This window comes from Nycticebus coucang, chromosome 9 (genome assembly GCF_027406575.1).
Source record: "Nycticebus coucang isolate mNycCou1 chromosome 9, mNycCou1.pri, whole genome shotgun sequence".
Classification (NCBI taxonomy): domain Eukaryota; kingdom Metazoa; phylum Chordata; class Mammalia; order Primates; family Lorisidae; genus Nycticebus; species Nycticebus coucang.
In genome coordinates, this window is record NC_069788.1 from 134,547,423 (window position 1) to 134,573,667 (window position 26,245).

The 26,245-nt window shown below is 35.5% G+C and overlaps 1 pseudogene; it reads left to right on the forward strand.

Moving 5' to 3' along the window:
• LOC128594285 (ankyrin repeat domain-containing protein 12-like) overlaps window positions 1-18,359 on the forward strand; it is a 78,802-nt pseudogene extending 60,443 nt beyond the window's left edge.
• Window positions 18,360-26,245: the final 7,886 nt, after the last annotated feature.

Sequence of the window (26,245 nt, forward strand, 5' to 3'; positions counted from 1 at the left end):
TTACTTCTTTTTAATGAATGAGTGATACTGAGAATTTCGATCATGTCATGTTGCAACACTGATAACTTTCATAGATGTTTTTCTCTTAAAACATAGATTTTTTTTCTCTTATTTATAACTTTCTTTTATAAGTTTCTTTTATAACTTTCTTTTAAAAGTTATAAATATTCAGAATTAGTTAACACTGTGTGTGTGTGTGTGTGTGTGTGTGTTTTGAATTCTAAATTGATTAAGAAACCAGAGTTTTTTTTAGTAGTTCTGAAATGGAGCAGGAGATTTAGGGTATTTTATAGTTTAACTTTCTTGGTTTTTGATAATAGAAACTACAACAAATACCAAAATAAAGGAATCAAAGCAAAGCACAATTTCTGTAGGCCTTTTTCCAGGTCACCTGTATTTTTTGTTGACCTTTGATTTCATTTTTCATACTAAAACCATGGTGACTTTAATTTGTACTTAATATCAGAACAAAACAACTCTAGTGGTTTGTCTTTGTTAGAGGTGTACATTCCAGTCGTCAAGTTTGTTTCATCTAGGTCTTAGAATAATAGCATAACATTGTCTTGGCAAAATATATTTAGCAATTCATCAAATTACTCACTAAGCAAACATTTTCAGGATGCATACTTGATACATTTTTATTACTTTAAACAAATTTTATGAATTGACAGAATAAAACATTTTCTAAATTGGCTTGTGATACTTGACAAGCCTGAGGGGAATATCTATTCCATGTATTTGGATAAAGTTATTAATGTATCATTCAGGTCATGTTTTGAATTGTTAGGGTGAGAAAGTATTCCCTGTGTTCCTGGAAATTAGTATGTTACCAATAAAAACCTTTAAGGGTACAAAATATTTAGCCTATTTTGTTAACTTTCTTCTTTTTTGTACATTCCACACCAAATCATCCATCACAAACAACCCCAACCCAAAAGAAAACTCCCAGTTCTTCATCGCGACAAAAAGATAAAGTTAATTAAAGAAATGAACGTGGTGAAACTCCTTTACACATGGCAGCTATTAGAGGAGATGTGAAACAAGTTAAAGAATTAATAAGTTTAGGGGCGAATGTGAAAGATTTTGCAGGTAAGACAAGTAATTTAGGACTAATATTCAAGAACTAAAATTTGAACAGATCCTGTTAAAATTTAATCCACATTTCTTTATTCCTTTTGCTGAAGTGAAAGACTTCTAAAAGTATTACTACAAAACTTCTGAAGTGTGTATATAAAACTCAGATCTCTATTATAATTTCATGTCAGTAATAACTCACAGTTTTGTGTATTAAACTTATATTTTAGTTAACGTATTACATTGTAATTCTTTATCCAATTTAGGTTCTATTCTAGGTGATTTTGAGTGATATAATGTTTTCAAAGTAATTAATTCATTCTTAATTCTATTAAGAATATTTGTTAACTTGCAGATGAGGACTGTGAGAGAATGGTATTGTTATTTTTATTTTCGTCACTCAAGTAGTATACTAGTGCATTTTTACTGTAAAGAGTACTAACAGTAAAAGTATGCCAGGAATATAGAAATTCCCTTTAATTTCACATACGACAGGACTCTATCCCCAGTTTCTTTCTCTTCCCCAGAAATGTTAACAATTAGAGGTTATGCTTTCACTGCATTTTCATAGTCCTATATATATAATGAGGATATATATTTAGATAACAGACTTTTCAAAAATGAAATTACTTCTGTATTAGTCTGTAGTTCTGCAGCGTTAGCTATTAATGTCTTACAGATGTTCCTCCTATAAAAGGAGACCTACTTCATTCATGTTTAACAGCTACATAATAATTTTGTAGTATAAATTTCTATAGGCAACATGGTAGTAAAAATCCATATAGAAACATCTTTGTATATAGATAATGAAAACAGTTAAACAGAAGTGAAATTGCTAAATCAAAAGAGATGTATATTTAAAGTTTTGAAATAGTGGCTGATGGCCAACCAAAAAAACCTGTATAAATTCATACTGTCATTAATAGTATATGAAAGAGCCGTTTTCCTTATATCTTCACTAAAAGTGGGTATTATCAACTTATTAATATGAAAAGTATAAAAAGAAAAATCTTAATTTTGGATTTTTGTAATCAGTAGTGACAGTAAACATTTTTCTTGTGTTGATTATAAATTTATGCATATTTTGTGAATTGTCAAATCCACTACTTTGCCTGTTTTCTTTTGGTTTGGTACAGTTTTTAACATAAGAGCCCTTCTTCATTTAGACTAGGTTTTATTTCTCTGTCAGATATGTAAAGATTTTCACTGTGGCTTATTTTGAACTCTTGCTGTAATATTATACTGTGGTTTTATATAAACATATCAATTGCTCTTTTCATTTGTGGGTTTTTGTTTGATATTTAAGAAAGCTTTCTATTGTAGCACTATCTTTTTATATTTCTACTTTACAGATTTTATTTTTACATGTAGCCCTATTATACTATACCTGGAATTTATGTCTCTGGTATGAGGGGGGAAAGGTGTGATAAATAAGACCTACTTTAAAGAAAGATTAAGGGCTGGGCACAGTGTGGCTCATGCCAGAAATTACCCACACACTGGGATGCCCATGTGGGTGGATTACTTGAACTCAGGAGTTTCTATTTTTTTCCTCTTTTTTCTTTCTTTCTTTTTTTTTTGAGACAGAGTCTCACTGTGGTGTCCTCAGTAGAGTGCTGAGGCATCAGTAGCTCACAGCAACCTAAAAATCTTAAGCTTAAGCTATTTTCTTGCCTCAGCCTTACAAGTAGCTGGAACTACGGGCAGCCGCAGTTCAGGTCATTTTTGTCTGTTGCCTGCAGTCTTTTTAGCATTTCCAAATAGTAGACTTGATGAGCTGTCCCACAGATACAAATTCATAATGAGCAATTTCTCTGGTATTAGTAAAGGTTAGCAACATCATTTTGACTCTTTATTTGGACTGACAGAACATCTGTGGTTGTGGTGAATTGGCTGATTTCCATTTTGCACTTTGACCCTTTGTTTTAGGATTGTTATTGTTATTGGTACGCCCATGTTTCATCACCTGTGATAACGTGGCCCAAAACATCATCTTGCCTCTCCAAAAGGTCTTGGCACACTTTGATTCTCTTTTGCTTTTGTTCATTGGTGAGCTCCTTCAGGACCATTTTTGTACACCTCTTTCTCATGCCAAGAGTTTTGGTTAACATTTTCCTATTTCTCTGTCAATGTTTACTTGGTATCCTGTGCTTCTCACAGTCAGCTGATGATTTTGATCCACAATTCAACAGATTTTTGCAATGTTTTCATCAGTTCTCATTACTGGCCACCCTGACCTCTCTTCATCAGTGATGTTTTCTCTCCCCTCAGAAAAATGTTTCATCCATTTGTACACTGCTGTTTTCTATATGGCATTATCCCCATAAACTCAGACTAACATGTCCCTGATTTCATTTCTGCTCTTGCCAAGTTTAACAAGAAATTTAATGTTTGTTCATTGCTCTAATTGAAGCTCTGACATTCTCACAGTATACGAACACACAAAAGCAATAATGAATACCACTCAGTGAGTCACCACCACATATCAACACAGACACAGCTGTAAGATGTTGATATACCAAGGTTATGTATGAAACTTTACTGAGCTATTTAATAACAGTACTGCCAACTGTAAGCCCACAGTCCCAGGTTCCCGAACTTAATTGTCAGACCCCATATTTTCTTCTTTGTATTTCTTAATGTTTTCTAATATTTCTTTTGTGAACATGGTACCTTTTTATTACAAAAGTAATTGAAATGATAAATTTTTTAGTTAAAATAAGTATTAAATTCAGAAAATATTGTATCAAAAGAACAAAGCCTTTAAAACATAATGGGTTTGTTTCCTGAAAGACTAATCAAGCTTATTAGTACTTCACCTCCTTTTACCAGTCTTTTTCATAGTTTAAATGATTATAAATTGTCAAGTTTATGTTTATTGGATAAACTTAAGTAGTTAATACTTTTGTCACATAATTTAGCCCGTTGGAATATACTTGACCCTTGAACAACACAGGTTTGAACTGTGTGAATCCATTTATATGAAGAATTTTTTCAGTAAATATATGGAATTCTTTGAGATTTCCAACAATTTTTAAAAATTCAAACTATGTAGCCTAGAACTATTGAAAAAATTAAGAAAGCGGTATGTCATGAATGTATAAAATATGTGTAGATACTAGTCTATTTTATCATTTACTGCCATAAAATATACACAGATGCATTATTAAAAAGTTAAAATTTGTAAAAATTTGAAGAGAATGGATGTCAGCCTGAACAGGGTTTTTAATGTAGATTAAAAGGGCCTTATTCTGGAAAAAGTATTCCAGAAAGGACAATTATTAGTAAGGAAGAGAAGTGAGCACCATTATTTGGGACATTAACGTATAAGCTAATTCTGGTGTTTCGTGCAAATGCAATTAGGTTAATGATCAATATTTATCTGTAAAGTATTTGCTAACTCCTCCTGACTGTGACAGGACAAGGTAAACACCAGGGTCAGTCAGGAAGGCCTGAACAAGAACTCCTTTCTAGATTGGTTCCATCAGTGCTTTGTCCCTGAAGTCAGAAAGTACCTTGCCAACAAGGAACTGCCTTTTAAAGTTCTTTTAATATTAGACAATGCCTGTGGCTAACCAGGATACCTTGATTGTAACACCAAAAGCATTAGTCTACTTGCCCCCAAATATAATGTGTCTAAATCAGCTTCAAGATCAGAAGATAGAAGATCATAAGGATCTTTAAGGCTCATTACACATGGTATTCCATGGAAAAGGAAAAGAAAACACTGATAGAACATTAGGAAAAGCCTGGAAAGATAATACCATTGAAAAGATGGTATTGTATATTGTCTCCTTCGCTGTACAGAAGCTTTTCAGTTTAATGAAGTCCCATTTGTTTATTTTTGTTGTTGTTGCAATTGCCGTGGCAGTCTTCTTCAAAGTCTTTCCCCAGGCCAATATCTTCCAGTGTTTTTCCTATGCTTTCTTGGAGGATTTTTATTGTTTCATGCCTTAAGTTTAAGTCCTTTATCCATCTTGAATCAATTTTTGTGAGTGGGGAAAGGTGTGGGTCCAGTTTCAGTCTTTTACATGTAGACATCCAGTTCTCCCAACACCATTTATTGAATAGGGAGTCTTTCCCTCAAGGTATGTTCTTGTTTGGTTTATCGAAGATTAGGTGGTTGTAAAATGTTAGTTTCATTTCTTGGTTTTCAATTCGATTCCAAGTGTCTATGTCTCTGTTTTTACCTACACAATGGGAAAGGATATTTGCATATTTTCAATCAGACAAAAGCTTGATAACTAGGATCTATAGAGAACTCAAATTAATCCACATGAAAAAAGCCAAAAATCCCTTATATCAATGGGCAAGAGACATGAATAGAACTTTCTCTAAAGACGACAGATGAATGGCTAACAAACACATGAAAAAATGTTCATCATCTCTATATGTTAGAGAAATGCAAATCAAAACAACCCTGAGATGTCATCTAACCCCAGTGAGAATGGCCCACATCACAAAATCTCAAAACTGCAGATGCTGGCGTGGATGTGGAGAGAAGGGAACACTTTTACACTGCTGTTGGGACTGAAAACTAGTACAACCTTTCTGGAAGGAAGTATGGAGAAACCTCAAAGCACTCAAGCTAGACCTCCCATTTGATCCTGCAATCCCATTACTGGGCATCTACCCAGAAGGAAAGAAATCCTTTTATCATAAGGACACTTGTACTAGACTGTTTATTGCAGCTCAATTTACAATCGCCAAAATGCGGAAACAGCCTAAATGCCCACCAACCCAGGAATGGATTAACAAGCTGTGGTATATGTATACCATGGAATACTATTCAGCCATTAAAAAAAATGGAGACTTTACATCCTTCGTATTAACCTGGATGGAAATGGAAGACATTATTCTTAGTAAAGCATCACAAGAATGGAGAAGCATGAATCCTATGTACTCAATTTTGATATGAGGACAATTAATGACAATTATGGTTATGGTGGTGGAACAGAAAGAGGGAAGGAGGGAGGTGGGTGGGGCCTTGGTGTGTGTCACACTTTATGGGGGTAAGACATGATTGCAAGAGGGACTTTACCTAACAATTGCAATCAGTGTAACCTGGCTTATTGTACCCTCAATGAATCCCCAACAATAAAAAAAAAAAGAAGAAAAGATGGTATTGTAATAGAAAAGGCTATGAGAGGACAGTATGGTGGGTAAATCTAGCACTTTGGCTATGGCAGGAGGATTGCTTGAGGCCAGAATTTCGAGACAAACCTGAGCAAGGGCAAGACCCTCTATGAAAAAATAGAAAAATTAGCCAGATGTGGTAGTACACGTATGTAGTCCAGCTACTTGACTGGAGCCTGAGGCAGGAGGATCCCTTGTACACCGAAGTTTGAGATTGCAGTGAGTTATGATAATGCCACTATACTCTAGCCCAGGTGACAGAGCAAAAGCCTGTCTCAAAAGAAAAAAAAAAAAAAACTAGGCTCGACACCTGTAGCTCAGTGGCTAGGATGCCAGTCACATACACCAGAGCTGATGAGTTTGAATCCAGCCCTGGCCTGCCACACTAACAATGACAACCACAACCAAAAGATAGCCGGGCATTGTGGCGGGTGCCTGTAGTTCCAACTACTTGGGAGGCTGATGCAATAGAAGTGCTTAAGCCCAAGAGTTTGAGGTTGTTGTGAGCTGTGACACCATGGCACTCTACCAAAGGCAACATAGTGAGACTCTTGTCTCAAAAACAAATAATAAAACCTCAAAACTTTGAAAGCCATCAAGTCCCAAACAGTAAATACCTGCTGAAGAAAACTGTATCTGAATGTTATGTATGACTTTCACAGTATTTACCTCAGAGCCAATCAAGGAAATCATGAGATTATGACAAAAATGGTGGTGGGTCAAGGGTTTCAAGATGCAGATTTTGAGGAAATTTAAGAGTTAATGGACATAAAAGAAGTATTAACCGAAGATGACTTGATGAGTGCTTCTAAACCATTACCAGGTGATGAGGAGGATTTAGAAGAACAGTGCCAGAAACAAGTTGACAGTCTGGCAGAAGGGTTCCAATTACTCAAAATTTTTTTGACTTTTTTTGTAATGACATGGACCTTCCTATTATACAGGCACTGGACTAAGGTAAATGGTGGAAGGAGGGTTGGTATCATACAAAAACATAAACATTTTTAGAGATTGGAAAAGCAAAAAAGTGAAATTACCATGTATCTTTTGTAAAGTTACGCCAACTGTGCCTGTCTCACCCACCTTTTCTTCTAACTCCACCTCTTTCACCTCTGCTACCCCTGAGACAGCAAGACCAGCCCCTCTTCTCTCCTCATCCTACTGTGAAAATGTCAGGGATGAAGGTCTGTGTGATGATGCATTTCCACTTAATGAATAGTAAACATGCTTTCCGTTTCTTATGATTTTCTTGGTAACATTCTTTATCTTTATTGTAAGAATACAATATATAATACATATGAAATACAAGATATGTGTTAATCAACTGTTACTGGTTAAGCTTCTAGTCAGCATTTGGCTATTAGTAAAGCTTTGGGGGAGTCAAAGTTACATGTGGATTTTGAACTGCGTGAGGGTTGGTGCCCCTAACCCTCATGTTTTTCAAGGATCAACTATAATACTATCTTGAACAATGCTTCAGTAAAGTTAATGTTTTTCTTAGATAACTTATTTTCAGTGGCTGCTGCTTTACTTATTTTTCCTCTTATATCATGTGAAATTTAGAATTCACATGTCACACGTAGGTTTGTATATGAAAAGCATGTAGCTTGAATTAGTGCAAGTGAATCATATGTCAAATTAATATTCTAACTTCAGGTTGGACACTACTGCATGAAGCTTGTAATGTTGGATATTACAATGTTGCTAAGATACTTATAGCTGCTGGAGCAGATGTTAACACACAGGGGTTAGATGATGACACTCCACTCCATGATTCTGCCAGTAGTGGGCACAGAGATACAAGTATGATAGAAAAAACAGTAATTCACATTTTTTAAATAAAAATTCAACCCATAGTTATTTTGTTCATTTTTTAGTCATATGATCTATGTCATAATTTCATTCATTGCTTAATCAACTCATCTATATTTTTTCTTCTACTTTCTAACTTATAAATCATAGTCAGATTTAGCCTTTTCATAAAATAATCTACTTAATTTGCTAATTGATTAAATATTTTGGAAAAATTTTCATTTCAAGACATTCCACTATCAGAGATACTGGTTAAAGTGTACTTTACATAAAATACAAATTTAATGTCATGTTGCCTGTCTTTTAAAAGGCATTTTACTTTAATTGAGACAAAAATGGAATTTGGAGGGAAAATAGATAGAAGTTCAGTTCCGACCTGGCCAGTTTACTAGGCTGTGATCTTCTCTGAATCTCCATTTCCTCATCTTTAAATTAGATAATAAATAATACCTGTCAAAAGGGGATATTTTAAAGGAAAAAAAAAAGATACTCTACACATAAGCACATGTTGAAATCTTAAAATGTTACAGCAGTGTCAAAGGTAAAATATCAAAAAGCTGCCTTTCTATTGCTGCATTTCAAATATACCAAAATATTTTTGAACTAAAATTTAGATAAAAATGCTTTATTTTTCCATGTTTGTCAATAAAAACGTTTTTATTTTGAGGGAAGAAAAATGTAATCTGTAGCTATTAATTTTCTGAAGTTGGTCCTTGCTTTCTATTGGACTGTCCTTTCGGCTTCCTGGGCAATTTATACAAGCCTACATGATAGCAGATGCCCTGTCATTGTCTACTGATGCTCTTGTCTAGAGCCATGTTTCCTGCACTAGACTGCAAAAACCAGGCATATGGGCATTTTGTGTTGTACTGTGTTATTGACTCTGGAACTGCTTGTCCCATAAGAAATGCTCAATAAATTTAGCATTACTATATGTGTTAGTAGTTGGAAAGATACATAGGTGGATGGATGAATGGATGACTGAGATGAACGTTAAAACTTAATCCATAAGGCCTGACAGCATACAGGGTACATTGCCGGTTTGTCTTAGTTTATCAGAAACTGATATATTTTCTGGCTATGATATTTTAAATACTATACCTTTTGCCCCCCCTTTTTATTTAACATTATTGATTATTTACCAAAGATGAGTCATTTTCTGTAAGTGTGATATATAAAGGTTTCCCGATTTTTCAGTATAATTTTAAGAATTATGCTTGTGACTAAGACATGGTTTCTGTGAGTACATGTTTCTAAATATGCACATAATTGCAAAATATTTCCAGAAGCTGACCTTTGAGCTCATGCCTTTATAAGGACTCCATACTATTTCCAATCTCTTTCTAGAGGGAGAGTGGCATGCTGTTTTCAAGGGGCCTTTCCTTTTCCTCCTCCCGGCATGCCTAGGATAGTAGGAGTCACAATTCACGAGCTTTGAGAGCTATTTTCTCCTTGTTCTTTTACATGTGCCTACGGAGGAGGGAAATGAGAGCTACCAAAAACTCATTTCTGCACACGTATGTCTGTTGTATCTATTACATGGGTCACTACAAAAGTTTCCAGACGCTGTTTTGTGGTCCTTATTTCACTACCAAGGAGCACTGTTGACAGCATCCTTTCTGATTCATCTGTGTAAGTTTCAACTTGCTTGGATAACTGATACTGCTGACAGAGCTTCATTTGTTTGTGTCCATGTGAATTTTACATTTTTTTAATTTTTATTTTATCTCAAAACTTTTGTAATGACTCATGGAAGAGCATCTGCCAGGATTTTTTCTCTTAGTAATAATCATGACAGCTTTATCCATAAAGTGTTTCTCAGATAGAAGAAGCAGAAAGATAACAAATTTATCAGCTCTAAATTGTTTATACAATAAGAAGGGATCAACATAGCTCATTAAGAACCTAATTTTTGATCCACCATTTCCACATGCATAGTAGTAATTAATCATACACATGTTTATACTACCCTTATTCCTAATTCTATTTTAGATATCTTTTTGTCTTACTATTTTACCTAGTTTTAATTTATTGCCTGTTAAATTTTAAGCGACTTTAAGTTGCCTTAAATCTTTTTTAGAATAATTGTTTGTATGTGTAAATAATCTGTAAAATGGTATATATTTTTTGCTAACATGTTTGAATCAACTGTACCTGACTTTTCATAGGCATGTAATATTAATTGATGACTTCCTGACGAGTGTAGAAAGCTATTAGCAATATCAAGATCCTTCATTTTGTTTTCTCATTCTAAGGCTAATGGAATGAGCCCCAAAATTTAGAAGTTGAACTCACAAAGATGTTCAGTATAGTATTATTTATAATGACTTAAAAGATTTTTGCCTTGGTTACTTCTAAACCCCCCTAAAATGACAGTAGGGGAAAATTTTAAAGGACATAGACTCACAAGGACAAGAAACAGAAAAAACATAAAATGATATCGGGTATCATCAGGGAAGGCTTCCTCCTTAGCACAGTGTCCCCAGGGCCTCATAATGGGGCCAGCTGTGCAAGAGATGAGGCAGCCCAGAAAGAGCAAGGATCTCCTCTCAGCAGCCCTCTCAGTCCTGGGTCCCTCACACCAACTTCCCAGGAAATAAGCTGGCCAACATTCTCAGCAGAGAGGCTGTGGCCATGTTCCCAGTGTTAACGTATGGGTGGGAGTAGGAAATGAGAGGATGTGGAGATGAAGGTGGGCCGGGAGGGGGAAGTTGGGAAGGTCGGGTATTCAAGTCATCTGGACCACTCTCACCTGCACCTGGACTCACTCCTGGCTTCTCTGCAGTAGCCATCTCCACTAATAAACACCTTGCACCTCTCACAAGAGAATGAGGTGACACTGTATGGCTATTTCCACCATCCTTTAAAAAATTAAAACTCGGCAGCACCCATAGCTCAGTGGGTAGGTCAGCCACATACGCCGAGGCTCACGGGTTCAAACCCATCCAGGGCCAGCTAAAATCAACAATGACAACTGCAACAAAAAATAGCCGGGCATTATGGTGGCCTGGGTCCCAGCTACTTGGGAGGCTAAGGCAAGAAAATCACTTAAGCCCAAGAGTTTGAGGTTGCTGTGAGCTGTGATGCCATGACACTCCACTGACAGTGACATAGTGAGACTTTGTCTCAAAAAAAATATATAAAAATAAAAACTAATAATTTTTTTCCTGAAAGTTTGGGCCAAAAACTTAGGTATGTGGTATATATGTAGGAGCACATTATACATCCAAAATACAGTAATTTGTTTTCTTTACACATTCTTACATTTTGAACTTTTCTATAATGATGGTCTTGAAAAAATCTTTATTATTCATTGTGAATCTTCACTCTTAAATACTTTGATTTGTTAGAAATTCCTGATTTATAGCATTGTGTTTTAAATGCATTTAACCCTTAATGGCCAATGCAATTAATATTCATCTATTTCATGTTACTCATTTAAACATTATTTTAAAAGACATAACAAATGTATTTTCTAAGTACCAGAAAACACCAGAATTATGTGTGAGGAATATGCAGATGAATAAAAACTTGATGCCATATGAATGTTACTGTATAGAATAAGGAAGGAAATGAGTTGTAATATGAATTTGTTTGATAGAACTCATCAGTGTCAATGGAAATAGACTAAAGATAAAAAACAAGAATAGATGGTTGGAAGGCAGAATCAGTAATGCTTGGCCACCTCTTTGATGTAGAGTATGAGTGAAAAGGAAGAATTGGTGATGACTCCCAGCTTTTTGGCTTTAGTGACAAGGCCAATTTTGATGCTAGTCTTTGAGAATGGAAACAGATAAAATGTCAGGGTACACGTTTAATGAACTCTGTGTCCTATTGGCTTTAGGTTTTTTTATTAAAATACACATATAATCAATTGCTTATATCTAATGAGCATTTGTTTGGATTTGGAGTTGAAGAGAGCTGAGAGCATAAGCAAGAGAATAAAAATGAATGAATGGGTTGCATAATTGTCAATTCAGACAGAGTGTTTGCTCCAAAGAGATGCTGTATACTTCAGTGTGAGAAAATAAGAACAGTGCTATAGGGAAACCATCATTGAGTTAGATATGTATAGCTCTTAGAACCATTTCATAGGATTGTTGGTAGCAGAGTCGGAGGTAGAAGAGTGAAGTGTCAATAGAAAATCACAGCTGCAAGGACAAACATCTTTTCAGTAGGTTGACTACGAAGAAAGGAAAGTTTAGCTAGCAGAGGAGGCTGTAAGTTTGAACACATTTTCTTGTTTTACCTATGTTTTATTTCTCTATCGCTATTATTTGTTTTAAGAAAAAAAGAGACATGAACCAGAAAGAATGGCTTCTTTATAGAATCCAAAGTAAGTAAAAAAAAAAAAGGAAAATTTAAAATATGTTAAAAAATGTAGAAAGAAAGAAGATTAAAAAAAAACACACACACACAAAAAAAAACGGTGACCAACTAGGTAGATCCTGATTATGTAGAGTGAGAAGTGTGTATTATTTGGTGGGGAGGCTGAGTAATGGTTCACCCCTATAATTGCAGTACTTTGGGAGTTTGAGGCAGGAGGATCACTTTGAGACCAGGAGTTCAAGACCAGCCTGGGCAGCATAGACCCCCATCTCCCATAAATTTTTAAAAATCATTTTGGCATGGTGGTGCACACCAGTATTCCCAGCCACTCAGGAGGCTGAGGTCAGAGTATCAGTTGAGCCCAGGAGTTCAAGGTTGCAGTGAGCTATAATGATGCCACTGTATTTCAGCCTGGGCAATAGAGCATAACTCCATCTCTAAAAACAAAAACAAATTAAATAATTTGGAGAAGGAAAGATGGCCTCTTTAAGAAAAATTTTGACATCTTGGATACAAAATTAGAGACCTATACAGGGCCAGTGAAAGTAAAGGGCCTTGAAGTTTACGTTTCATTATTTTTTATTTATTTATTTATTATCATTATTTTTTGTGTGAGAGATAGGGTTTCACTGTGTTGCCTAGGCTGATCTCAGACTTCTGGCCTCAACAATCCACCCACCTCGGGCTTCCAAAGTGCTGTGATTAGAGTCGTGAGCAGCCTTGCCTGGCACTAAGCTTCATTAGTTCAAAGTAAATTCATACAAGTTAAAGATAGTTAAAATTCTGTGGGATGGAAAAGAGTAAAATTAAGAGCATTAGTAGTGATATTATCCTTAAGTAGACTAGAAATACTTCCTTTGATAGTCCTTTGAGAATATACATTTCAACAGCCCAGGGAGCTTTTTGCTATTGTTCATGGATTTATCAGAAGAACTTGGAACAGTACTTACTAATAGATACTCAGTAAATAATTGTTGATTTCTTTTTTTTTTTTTTTTTTTTTTTTGTGGTTTTTGGCCGGGGCTGGGTTTGAACCCGGCACCTCCGGCATATGGGACTGGCACCGTACTCCTTGAGCTACAGGCGCCGCCAGTTGTTGATTTCTTGATGAAAGAAGAAGAGAAACAATGAGATTAACTGCTAAAATAGCCTAGTGTAAATTTTTATTTATTTATTTATTAAGATAGAATATTAACTCTCTCACCCTAGGTAAAGTGCCATAAGCATTATCGTAGCTTAGAGGAACCTCAAATTCCTGGGCCCAACCAGTCCTTCTGCCTCAGTTTCTCTACTTTTAGTAGAGCCAGAGTCTTGATCTTGCTTAGGCTGGTCTCCAACTCCTGAGTTCAAGCAGTCCACCCTCCTCAGCCTTCAAGAGTGCTAGAATTACCAGGTATGAGCCACCACACCTGGGCAGCCCAGTTTAAATTTTAAGAAAGAAATTCTTTGTAGTTTATAAGATTATCAGATTAGGGAATGTATGTCATTGAAAAGGGGATTTGAAAAGAATAGTAATGATTTAGACTAGACGCTACAAGGAATGGGCACAGAGTAGTTGAGAGTAGGAGGGTATTAGGAATGTTACTAAGAGAATGGTCAAAATGATACAATCTATGAAGAAACTAAATGTTCCTACTGTTTAATGTTTCAGATAGTGAAACTATTACTCCTTCACGGTGGAAATCCATTTCAAGCTAACAAACATGGGGAGCATCCAGTGGATGTAGCAGAAACAGAAGAGTTGGAGTGGCTTCTAAAAAGAGAGGTGCCTTTGTCTGATGATGATGAAAGTGACACAGGTTTGTTTCAGATAATCAACATTCAGCTGTTTGACATAGTAATTTATAGATTATTCCAGATTGGTTTAGGATAAATGAAATGTGTGTACGTTAGAATAAGGCTTCTGGAATAGATTATTCCAGATTGGTTTAGGATAAATGAAATGTGTGTACGTTAGAATAAGGCTTCTATTAGAGTAATACTTACCGCATAGCCAAGAATGATGAAGTTATGTGTATTTATTTGCTACACATAACCTGTGTGAATGGAGTTGCCAGGTCTGTCCTCTTCCTGTATTTTTCCCTATATATTTCTGAGCTATTGCTACATTCAAGCCCACTGTAGAGTCTTTCCCTGTGCATCACTGTCATAGCTGCTACTCTGACTTCTTTATGGAGCTACTTACCAAACGCTTTATAACTTTTCTTGGCATTCGTGAGTCACCTTTGCAATTTTACTTTTGTGATTTAGGTTGTTGAATTCTAGTCATTGTTGTAGGATGGGGATAATTTTTTAAAAAAGAAAAATCTAAAACAATATTTTAGAAAGCTTTCAGTGTATTTGGATTTAAAGAAACATAAAAATACAACAGAAAAAAACTTCCTTGTGTTGAAGAAAGTCTTATTTATACAGATTGGAGTAGTTAACCATATTTTAGGCAAAAAATCAATGAAAAAGAATTTTATCAATCTTATAAATAGCCGTGTCCTCACAAAATCTTAAAAATTCCTGTAGGTAGTTAGGAAATATTACTTTCATATTACATTATACATCAGAGAAAAAACAAACTATATTCATTTAAACTCAACCATTTCCACAAGACAACAGAACAACAACATGTTTAGTTTTGAGGTAGAAAGTTCTGGCCTTTACTTTTATTTTATATAGTACAGTTGAATTATCTTTGCATGTAAAGAACACACCTCCTGAATAAAAAACATCCTTATTGCCTTATTAAACAAAATGTTTGTTAATGTACTTTAACTGATTAAGAAATGATGCTAAATTATTAAACATGAATAAAGAAGCCATGGAATAAAAGTTCTGGCAGTGATCACTGACTGCAAGAGAGATGTCTAAAGAACTGGTAAATATTGTCAAATTGACTATAAATATTAGATGTTACATGAAAAGGGAAAAGTGAAAAAAGTAATAACCTGGAATTTAAATACCAAATGACACTAACAACATTTGAAGAGAGGTGGCAAGTATAGTAAAGTCATCTTTCAAATTGGGAAGGTTATATGGTAATGATTTTTCTGTGATAGTTGAAAAAAATACCAATTAAAAAATGCTTTAAGAAAGAAAAAGGTATCCATTTTGTTAACATTAGGCAAAAAATTAAATCCAAAAAATATTCCATGGCAAAAGGATGATTTTATGATAATAAAGGTGATATAATACAAAACAAAGATAAAATTTTATTGTCTTATTTAACATCAGATAACACTGTCAAAATATGTAGAGCAAAATTTGTTAGAAATGTAAGGCAGAATTGACAAACACAATACTAATTGAAAAGTTTTAATGGATTTTCCAGCATATATGATTCCTTATTAAACAGAAAGTCTCAAAATTGCAGACATTATCAGCATAACCATTAGTACTTATGATATGAAGCCAGAGTTTTGCCTTATTCAGTAAAAGCACATAGTTGTCATAAACTAATTAAGTAGGAATGAAAATGTACTGAGAAAATCAGGAGGAAAAAGCAAGAAAAGAAGAAAAGAGAAAAGCAAGATGTTAATAAAGAGTAAACTTTAATGATTTAGAAAAATTTTTTTCTAATATTTCTAAACAAAACAGCAGAATGAAAGCTCGAATCACTTGTCTGACAAGATTGAATAGACAGATGGCTAGCATATCTGATCAAGGAAAAAAGAATACAAATTCACAAACATCATTAGAGAGTAAGAAAATTGATAAAGCCACAAAATGTAAAAGATTCTGTTCTATTTCATTAGCACTGAAGAGCGAAACCACATCCCAAAACTATCCTAGCTTATTTGTTGTGAATAAGGAAGTAGTGGACATTTGAAATCTCTTAACTTTTAGTGGGGACAAAATGTGTACTGATGCCGTGAAAATTCTTTTGACAGCATCCCCTTTAAAAACAGTCCTTCCTTTTAAAAACACAGGCGTTGATGATTCTGCGTTTTGTTATGGAACCGGAAAAAACCCCGTATAGCTAAGGCAGTTCTTAGTAATAAAAATAAAGCTGGGGGCATCAGCATACCAGATTTTAGTCTGTACTACAAAGCCATAGTGGTCAAGACAGCATGGTACTGGCACAAAAACAGAGACATAGACACTTGGAATCGAATTGAAAACCAAGAAATGAAACTAACATCTTACAACAACCTAATCTTCGATAAACCAAACAAGAACTTACCTTGGGGGAAAGACTCCCTATTCAATAAATGGTGTTGGGAGAACTGGATGTCTACATGTAAAAGACTGAAACTGGACCCACACCTTTCCCCACTCACAAAAATTGATTCAAGATGGATAAAGGACTTAAATTTAAGGCACGAAACAATAAAAATCCTCCAAGAAAGCATAGGAAAAACACTGGAAGATATTGGCCTGGGGGAAGACTTCATGAAGAAGACTGCCATGGCAATTGCAACAACAACAAAAATAAACAAATGGGACTTCATGAAACCGAAAAGCTTCTGTACAGCTAAGGACACAATAACCAAAGCAAAGAGACAACCTACACAATGGGAAAGGATATTTGCATATTTTCAATCAGACAAAAGCTTGATAACTAGGATCTATAGAGAACTCAAATTAATCCACATGAAAAAAGCCAACAATCCCATAGATAAATGGGCAAGAGACACGAATAGAACTTTCTCTAAAGATGACAGACGAATGGCTAACAAACACATGAAAAAATGTTCATCATCTCTATATATTAGAGAAATGCAAATCAAAACAACCCTGAGATATCATCTAACCCCAGTGAGAATGGCCCACATCACAAAATCTCAAAACTGCAGATGCTGGCGTGGATGTGGAGAGAAGGGAACACTTTTACACTGCTGGTGGGACTGCAAACTAGTACAACCTTTCTGGAAGGAAGTATGGAGAAACCTCAAAGCACTCAACCTAGACCTCCCATTTGATCCTGCAATCCCATTACTGGGCATCTACCCAGAAGGAAAGAAATCCTTTTATCATAAGGACACTTGTACTAGACTGTTTATTGCAGCTCAATTTACAATCGCCAAAATGTGGAAACAGCCTAAATGCCCACCAACCCAGGAATGGATTAACAAGCTGTGGTATATGTATACCATGGAATACTATTCAGCCATTAAAAAAAATGGAGACTTTACATCCTTCGTATTAACCTGGATGGAAATGGAAGACATTATTCTTAGTAAAGCATCACAAGAATGGAGAAGCATGAATCCTATGTACTCAATCTTGATATGAGGACAATTAATGACAATTATGGTTATGGGGGGGAAGCAGAAAGAGGGATGGAGGGAGGGGGGTGGGGCCTAGTGTGTGTCACACTTTATGGGGGCAAGGCATGATTGCAAAAGGGACTTTACCTAACAATTGCAATCAGTGTAACTGGCTTATTGTACCCTCAATGAATCCCCAACAATAAATAAAAAAAAAAACAAAACACAGGCGTTGGCTTCTATTGGGAACAGTAAGGAAGTATTTTGCTTTGGAAACAAATACATTTTAGACTGTGCAGTATATTTATTTTTGAAATGAGTTATGTTGTCCTAAAATTAAGTTATATTTTCTTATACATCTTTGCATTTTTATAATTTCAAATTTAGTTTGTCTTATTTATTAAAGAAAAATCTAAAAGTGGGTGTTTAACTGGCTATTTTAAGAGTCTATGCTGTTTAAAGCAAAGTATAAATCAATGCTTTTCCAAATTAAAAGAAAATCTATATTAAGACAATTGCCATTCCTAATTTCCTTTGTATACTTAAATTTTCTTAAAGAGAAATTCATGTTAACTCAGAGGTTATCTAGCTGAATTATTTTCCAGATAATTGTAAGTATACTAGAATGCAATCATTAATAATAGTGGGTGATAAAGTGATGGTACTTCCTTGTTGGATTTGCTCTGCAGAGAACATTAAATTAGGGGAAAAAGAAAGATGCATTCCATGGACCAAGGAACAAGAGTGCTTGCTGATTCTGTCTATCTTCTGAACAGAAAGCCATTTGAATATAACTATAGCATAGAATGTGGAAGGTAGGGAACTTCTTTCTTTTGTTAAAAATTATTTTAATTTTACTAAAAGTTAGTAAATACAATAATAATTTGTAGGAAAATGTTACATACATGCTTTTTGTCCCATACTTCATATATAGTAGCATCTGAAATAAGTGATGAATTCTGAAGTGACCAGTATAGTCCAGGAGTATACTATAAACCAGTATGCCTCCTAGATAGTATCATATTGTTTTGGTGTTTATTATTATTATTATTTGAGATAGAGTCTCAAGCTGTGGTGTCACAACTCAGCAACCTCCAACTCCTGGGTTTAAGCTATTCTCTTATGTCAGCCTCCCAAGTAGCTGGGACTACAGATGCCCGCCACAATGCCTGGCTATTTGTTGGTTGTAGTTGTCATTGTTGTTTAGCAGGCCTGAGCTGAATTTGAACCCGCCAGCTCTGGTGTATGTGGCTGGCGCCTTAGTGGCTTAAGCTACAGGTGCCGAGCCTGTTTTGTTGTTTAAAGTAAATGGTTGAGTAATTCATCTAGCCCCAAATTGGACTATTCATTAACTAATTTGATCCTCAAAATAAAGCTATAAATTTAAACTTACAGAAATGAAAATTTTCAAGCTTGAAAATCTTAGTAAATGTGGAATGTAAAGGTCTTAGCAAAATTACTAAGAAAATGCCAGGAAGGCTATGTTAACTAGTGTGATGAAAATGTGTCAAACGGTCTATGAACCAAGTGTATGGTGCCCCATGATCATACTAATGTACACAGCTATGATTTAATAAAAAAAAGAAAAAAAGAAAAAATACTTTACCAGGGAATGAATTGTGAGACTTTTTCCTAGTAAATCATAAGAATTAGAACTTATTTTCATCTTGCATTTATTCCTTAATCATAAATTTAGTGATTACTTATGAGTATTTTAGAAGCATCTTATTATACTTATGTAATGAACATTATTTTCTTTTTAAACCACTAATTAAAACTTATACATTAAAAAAAAATTGATGTATATCATAAATGTGAAGCAGTAAATTTAAATTTTTTTCTTGTGCCTCAGTTCCTAATTAAATACAGTTAATAGTGCTAACATCCACATTGTGACTTTCATTATGGTAAACTAGCATAAAATATATTTTCTTTCATTTGGTTTCAAAGTATTTTACAGGAAAAAATATAATTGAGATAATGTGAGGAGATTATCATTTTCTTGCACTCTCAAAGGTTTCTTTAATGTTGTTGTTATTATTATTATTATTATTATTATTATTATTTTGTAGAGACAGAGTCTCACCCTATCACCCTTGGTAGAGTGCCGTGGCATCACACAGCTCACAGCAACCTCCACATCCTGGCCCTAGGTGATTCTCTTGCCTCAGCCTCCCAAGCAGCCAGGACTACAGGTGCCCGCCACAACACTCGGCTATTTTTTTGTTGCAGTTTGGCTGGGGCTGGGTTTGAACCCACCAACCTTGGTATATGGGGTCAGCTCCCTATCCACTGAGCCACAGGCAATGCCCTTATGTTAACTTTTTTATAAGTAATAAATTTGTGTGTATGTAGACCCAATATAATGTATATACCACACTTTGTAACAGGATAGAAAAATGGTTTTGAATTTGATATGGTTCAGAGTACTGTTCTCAAAGTAGGTATAAAATGAGATAGAATTCTTAAGATGTATAAACATTTCAGATTTTTATAATTACTGTTCCTACATTTTGTTCCATGTTTTTATTTTTCAAGTATGAAACAGTGAAAGCTTTCTGAGTAATTGAAACCATTCTCTCAGGAATCTGATCCAGGCCTGAGCCTCCTTTCCTCCCACTTCCTAGAAATCTTTCAGCTCCCAGGCAGGAGTTGAGAATCCCTTGGCTTTGCTTTAATGGCCAGGTTGCAGACCTGGCCTCTGATGTGTTTTAACATTACCTTTTGAATTCAAGGATTCTCCCCAGCCCTTCATAATTTCTTGTTTCCTATCAGATATTGGAATGATGGGAAATGGAAGCAGCAAATATGTATTATTTCCTAAAGTAATAATTAAGACAGGGTAATAGAGTGGAATTCAGGGTCAAAATAATTTCTTTTTATTAAGTCATATACACATAGATCATGAATACATTTATGCTTTGTGGGGTACAATGTGTTGATTTTTTAATACAATTTGGAGTGCTTACATTAAACTAATTAATATAGTTTTCACCTCGTTTACTTGACTATTGTGTTAAGACATTTGTGTTCTATATTTGATAGATTTGACTTGTACCCTGGCAATATGTTCCATAGTCAAAGGAAGTTTTGTTAATACATAGTATGTAAGACATATGTCAATATGTTTATAAACTGGATGGAAGTTGGGATTTGAGAGAAGTTATCAAGTAAGGACCTTTTGAGGTTTTAGAGTACGAACTTGTATTGGAAAGAAGTAGTCATCTGATCTCATTCATCTTTGAACAAATACTTTACATTGAGTATCCACCATGTGCAGGGTGTGAAGATGGAAAAGACACACCCTAGCCCAGGGTCTAGTGGTATGTGTGTGTGTGTGTGTGTGTGTGTGTGTGTGTGGATGTTCAAGGTTTATTATTAGTAAATCACAAGACAGAATAAAAGTTGGAAAAGCAAGAAAGGAAGTTGGTTGTGCTCATCATTATGTTTCTGGTGGCTGGTAGGCATATGGTAATTCTATTTGAAGGAGAGGTGCTGCCTCCCACCAGATCCTGCATAGTACAGGGTGTCCATAAAGTTTGTGTGCAATTAAAAATTTCCAACTATTTTAAATTGCACATGAACTTTATGGAAACCCTGTATTTTGCAAAAATATCCTCAGTGAACATTAATTCTCTCAGATATGTTTTTTTAGATTCCATAGATATTGTCAACTCCATTAGATAACATCTAATGAGTTTCCTTGAAAAATGTGCTTCATATATTTAATTAATGAAAGAAAAAACTGATTTTTTTCAAGATACTGTAAGTTCACATGAATTTTTAAGTTGTTTATTTGGAATATTAAAGCAGAGGAAAGGTAGGGAGGTAGAGAAAAAAGTAATTGTAGATTTTATTTTCCCAGAGGTAGAATGTCTCTGTTTTTTATAATTACATCCTCTGGGTTTTTAGAAGTTAATATTCCTTAAATTTTGATTATGTGTTCAAATTGCTTCACTGTACCCTTAGAGGTAGGAGATAAGGAAGTATAACTGTTACTTTATGTTTTTCTGAGTTAGGCATATGGGATCTGAGAGTCCTGTTAGTGTAAAGGTAAAAGATTAGGATATTATACTGTGTAGACCATACATAGTGCCCTAGGGCAGTGGTTCTCAATCTTCCTAACGCCACAAAGTGTTTTCATTGTTAAAAAAGGGTCGCGACCTGCAGGTTGAGAACCCCTGCCCTAGGGTAATCTGTGCTGCATTTTGAAGTTAGTAAGACAGCAGTTTCTTGGTTTACATCAAGGTGGTGAGCAAGGTGATGCCTGGGGACAGATCCTGCCTGGCCAGCTGAGACTTGGAAGGCTCTGTCCCTCAACCCCCACACCACAAATGGTGAAGCATCTCACAGGCATCCCTGTGGTTCAGATTTCTGCAGGAGAAGCCCAAAGCATGGCCTGACCCATCTCTGCAAACATTTACTCATGGGGAAAAAAACAAATTTGGACAACTAGGCCTAGGATCACACTGAGAGTATGGAATGTATTCCCAGACTCATATTATCAGCAAACAAGATTAGCAAAGATACATTATAATCAAACTGTCAAAAATAAAAGACAAAGAGAGGATCTTGAAAACGGCAAAAGAAAAGAAAGATTCCATGTATAAGCAAGTTCCAAAAATGCCAGCAACAGATTTCTCAGGAGGAAACTTACAGGCCAAGAGTGGTATATATCAAAGTGCTGAAAGAAAAAACCTGCCAAATGATACTTTACCTGGTAAAGCTGTCCTTCAGAAATGAAGGTGTAATAAAGACTTTCCCAAACAAAGTCTGAGGGAGTTCATCACCACCATATCTGCCTTACAAGATACGCTAAAGGGAGTTCTTCAAGTTGATAGAAATGGACGATACTTAGTTACATCAAAACATAAAGCTATATCCCAGTTATAACCTAAGAATAGGGAGAAAGGGGAAAGGGAGGGGAGGGAGCGGGAAGGAGGGGGATTAAGAGGATTACACCTGTGGTGCATCTTACAAGGGTATATGTGAATCCTAGTAAATGTGGAATGTAAAGGTCTTAGCAAAATAACTAAGAAAAATGCTACAAAAGCTATGTTAACTAATATGATGAAAATGTGTCAAACGATCTATGAACCAAGTGTATGGTGCCCCACGATCATACTAATGTACACAGCTATGGTTTAATAAAAATAAAAAAAATAATAATAAAAAAATAAAAAAAACAAAAAAACAAAAAAAAACTAAACAATATACTGAAATTCAATCTGAATTATACACTTTGAAATGGTTAGTTTATGTTACGTGAATTATGTCTTAAAAATAAAAACTAGAATGCACCTATGGAAAAAAAAACACATGAAAGTATAAAACTCACTGATAAAAGTGCACAAATTTAGAATACTTTAATCAACATAATCTAACGAATTTAATGCAATATTTATCAAAATTACAATGTCATTTTTCACAAAGCAAAAAGAAAAAAAAATCCGAAAAATCATATAAAACCACAAAAAATAAAAAAAAAAACAAAGAGGCAAAACAATGTTGGCAATGGAACAAACCTGGAGACATCACACTACTTGACTTTAAAATACTATATATACCACAAACGTACAGTAATCAAAAGAATGGTACTGGCATAAAAATAGACACATAAACATATAAAGCCTAGAAATAAACCCTTGTATTTATAGTTAATTAATTTTTGAGAAAGATGTCAAGAACGTACAGTAAGAAATGGACAGCTTCTTCAATAAATGGTGTTGTGAACCCTGGATATCCAAATTCAGGAAAATGAAACTAGACACTTCTCCAACATCATATAAAAAAATCTGACCAGGCATGATGATTCATGCTTATAATGCTAGCACTTAGGCAGGGGGTTAGGGGAGGGGGCAGAGAATCAGTCGAGCACAAGAATTCACGACTGGCCTGAGCAAAACCAAGACTCAGTCTCTGCAAAAAAAATAGAAAAATAGGCAGGCATAGTAGCACATGCCTTTAGTCCTAGTTTCTTGGGAGGCAGAGGCAGGAGGATTGCTCAAGCCCAGGAGTTCCAGGTTGCAGTGAGCTGTGATGGTGGCACTCTAGCCCAGGAGTCAGAGCAAGACCCTCTTCCAGAAAAGAAAAAAAAATTGATCCTAGTATTCAACTCTGAGATCTTTCAGACAACACAGGTCATTTTAGGCTCAAATTCTGTAAACAGCATATGGTATCTTAAAATTTTATTTTAAATGCATTAAACTTAAATATCTTGAATTTATCAATACAACATTCAACTTTTATTATTCTGTTGTACTTTCTTAAACATACATTGTAAGTCTAATGCTAAGTTTATCTAAAAATGTTTAACTGGATGTTTATGTTTTACAATTTTGAAAGACGACTTCTACCATCCAGTTCTGTGTGGTTTGAGAAGCCTGATGTTCTTCTATTTCCTGTCCATTAGACATGATGTTTTCTCCCTCTTTGGAAACCTTTAGGTTCTTCCTTTCAAACTTGATGTTTTGAAATTTCTCAATATGATTTTGAGTGAGTCTATTTTTATTCATTGTAGTAAGAATCTGATGAGCTGTTTCAGTATGGTGACCCATATTTTGCATTAGTTATTTTTGGTTATTATTTTAAAACATTATGGAGATACAAATATTTTTGGTTACGTGGATCACTTTTGCCTGAGTCATGGTCATAAGTGTGCCACCATGTAGCTAGTGCTCACTGTACCTGTTAGGTAGGTTTTTGTTCATCCCCTCATCCCCCAATCCTTGATTTCCATCAAGTTTTACTACCTCTAAGCCAGTGGTTCTCAACCTTCCTAATGCCACGACCCTTTAATACAGTCCCTCATAGCTGGGCGTTGTGGCGGGCGCCTGTAGTCCCAGCTGCTCAGGAGGCTGAGGCAAGAGAATCGCGTAAGCCCAAGAGCTGGAGGTTGCTGTGAGCCGTGTGATGCCACGGCACTCTACCCTCGGGCGGTACAATGAGACTCTGTCTCTACAAAAAAAAAAAAAAAAAATTAAATAATACAGTCCCTCATGTTGTGGTGACCCAAAAACCATAAAATTATTTTTGTTGCTACTTCATTTCTGTAATTTTGCTACTGTTATGAATCGTAATGTAAAAATCTGATATGCAGGATGTATTTTCATTGTTACAAAGGGGTCATGACCCACAGGTTGAGAACCGCTGCTCTAAGCACATTAGTGCTCTTCAGTTAGTTCCAATTTAATAGTGAGTACACATAGGTCTGTTTTTAAATCCTACATCCAATATATGACACTCAGGAGAAAGCATCCTAATTTTTCTAAAGCTCCCTCTGAGGCAGTGAGGTTACTACAACACTAAATTAATTTGGTTTGTGTGAGAAGTTAAATGAAAAAAAAAAAAAAGTCTATGGATGGCAGCATTTGTCACGTGAAATGCTCCCCATATGGCCAATATTATTATTTGCACATTCACAATGTACAACTCGTTGTGTTGACATCTGTACATGTTATGGTATTGTCAAATCTAGCTATTTAAACATGTACTATCTCACACAAGTTGTGTGGAGAAAATACATAAAATCTACTCCCAGCAATTTTAAGTGTGAAATACATAGTTACTAATCATAATTCCCCTGAAATAAGTTGGAGAGATGTATAGAGGGGATGCTATCAGGAAGGCCACCAAGTACTTTGAGTGCTCCAGTTTTGCTAGTCCAGGATCCCACATTGCAGGTGGTCCTTACGTCCCTCAGTGCCCTCCGATATGTGGCTGCTCCACATTTTCTCCTTGTCTTCTGTGACAATGCTGGTGCTCATCCATGCCTCCCTCCCAGCCCTATTCTCTGACAGGTGTCCCATCAACTGACAAACAGGAAGTTTTTATGGATCTAGCTGAGGCTTAGCAATTAGGCCTAAATAACGTTGCTAAGTACAGTGGCCTGTGACTTTATAGTAATTTTTTTCAAAAAGTCAGAAATGAGGTGTTGCCATGCAGCCAATCTTTTTATTGATTTATTTAACTCGCATAGATACAAAAAATTTAATATTTTGACAAAAAAGTTTCAAAAATTTAAGGGGGTACAAGTGTTTGTCTTACGTGGATACCTTGTATAAGTTTGAGTCAGAACATTTGGTATTCCCATCACCAGAATGTGTTCATTGTACCCAACAAGTTGTTTTTATCCCTCATTCTCCTACCCCTTCTTAGTTACCAATGTCCGTTACATTTTTTTATGGCCATGTCTACCCATCGTTTAGTTCTCACTTACATCACGCCCCTGTCAGAATGCCCACTATTAAAAATTCAAAAAAACAATAGATTCTAGTATGTATTCAAAGAGAAAGGAATGCTTATATACTGTTAGTAAGGCTGCAAATCAGTAAAACCTCTAAGGAAAACAGTGTGGAGAATCCACAAAGAAATAAATGTAGACCTACCATTGGATCCAGCAATCCCACACTGCTGGGTATCTACCCAAAGGAAAAGAAGTCATTTTATAAAACAGACTCTGCACTTGAATGTTGATCACAGTTCAATCCAACATAGTCCCTGAGTACTAAGCACTTGCAGCTGCAGCCCTTCCTACACGGAAGAGAACTTGCCGGCTGGCACCGTCAGTCCAGCCTGCAGGCTGAGGTCAGCACCCTTGGCAACCCTGAGGCATTGCAGGGAAAACTAGGTCTGGCCACTGGCGTGAGAGCTGCAGCTACCAGGTTCTCACCATGGGCATCCTGCAGAGCTTCCAA